Genomic DNA, 1,715 nt, shown 5'->3' with positions numbered 1-1,715 from the left:
GGCTCTGCTCAGATAGTCGGAGAGAACATTCCTCTGCCCGGAACGAGCGAGCCGATAGTGGTATTGAGAGGATCTCGGATCATCTCAGTATCTCTACTGCAAGAAGCGAAGGTATGAAAATGCGTCCCTTGCTGGTTGGAATACGCCAGTACCAAGAAGTCGTCGCGCACGGAGCGACTCGGCAGGAGCTGTAGGATCTGTAGAGGGGCCAGACTACGGCCCCTAAGCCTACCTGAATGATGGAGAAGTATCCTTCAGGTCCTGACCATAGGCCTGAACCGGAACATGCCTCCCCCCCTTTTCTTTGACGAGTCCAAGAACAGCATCAAAAATGTGGGGAAAGGACGAGAATATCCACTCCCATCAAGAGGTTCCATAGGTCAAAACCCATTGCAGGTCTAAACGTTCCGCTGGTCCCATAGGGGCCAGAAAGTCCGGTTAATCTTTGCTTTGATACCACCGGAACTTGGGCCGCCTCACATGGAACTTATCCTGAGGCAACCGTTAGGGACTTTAGACGGGTCAATGAGGAAAAGAGACCTAGGAAACGTTCCAAGGTAGGGCTGAAAGCTCTGCTTGACTGAGAACAGGTACTGCGACTCTCCTCAGCCTTGCCACAGTCAACTGAAGGGAAGGCTCGGAGAAGGAGGCAACAGCATCTGGCGTCCCTAGGCGGTCACCCATCCAAGTACTGACCAGACCCGACGTTGCTTAACTTCGCTGGACAGACGAGAAGCGGTGTTTCCAACGTGGTAAGGTCGTTGACTCAATATCATGGCTAGATACTCCAGATGTTGAGGCAGAAGTAGAGAAGGCTCCTAGCAAATCACCATGATCCCTCACTCATGGTAAGGACCCGGAAGCTTGTCCCGGCGCTGAAGAAGGTCGAATCCGAGCCTACCGGAGTTGACCAGACCTCCAAAAGGCGAAGGAGGCGGAAGCCTGCTCCTGAGCGGCCATGAGGAAAGCAGGGAGAGTTCTCTGGGGAAAAACCTGCGATGCCGCGGCGGGATCGCCACACTGCATCTTAAGTCTAGGCTGAATTCCAAGAGCTTCCTGGAAGATGGATGGAATGGAAACTGGAAGTACCCGTCCTTCCGATCCAGGGCCTAAGGAGTCCTGCCGCCTCGTTACCAGTCTGATCGATTCAGCTGTTCCATGCTGGACGAAGTTTGTTCGACAAACTTGATCAGAGCTGACAGGTCAACGACGGAATTCCCGTCTCAGATGCTTTCGTATGAGAAAGGATCGACTGAAGAAGCCGGGGAGTGAAGCCGTCGACGACCCTATGGAGGACCTTCTCCTAAGGCATGTATCATTCTACCCAAACGGGCAAAACTCTTGCCGACCCCATGGCATAGAGGTTCAGTGACACTGAATTCATTGACAGAGACGGAGAGATGGCAAGAGCGAGGCGCGATATCCTTGGCTGATCACGGAGATCGTGCAGGAATCGGCATCGGGAAGCTGTTATCCGGATGAGTAACCTTAGGCATCCTCCCAGCGTGAGACCTGCAAGGGGGGGGTGTTGCTAATCCTAGAGTTTGTGAACTCTGCCGCTCCCTCTAGGATTATGCCCCCCCGGGAGAGCCTCCCGTGCTACCTGTCCCTGACAGGAGGGGACTGCTATTGGACACCTTGTCTTAGCTGCCGTAGCCGGTCCGATAACTTAAGCCGACGAGGCTGAAAGAAGAGGCGCTGGAGGCCGGCAGGGT

The 1,715-nt window shown here is 54.2% G+C and overlaps 1 pseudogene; it reads right to left on the bottom strand.

Moving 5' to 3' along the window:
- Window positions 1-647: 647 nt before the first annotated feature.
- Window positions 648-766, bottom strand: LOC137630125 (5S ribosomal RNA; annotated as a pseudogene).
- Window positions 767-1,715: the final 949 nt, after the last annotated feature.

Source organism: Palaemon carinicauda, chromosome 2 (genome assembly GCF_036898095.1).
Source record: "Palaemon carinicauda isolate YSFRI2023 chromosome 2, ASM3689809v2, whole genome shotgun sequence".
In the NCBI taxonomy this organism is placed as follows: domain Eukaryota; kingdom Metazoa; phylum Arthropoda; class Malacostraca; order Decapoda; family Palaemonidae; genus Palaemon; species Palaemon carinicauda.
The sequence above is the reverse complement of the archived record's forward strand: the minus strand, read 5'-3'. Positions and strand labels throughout refer to the sequence as shown.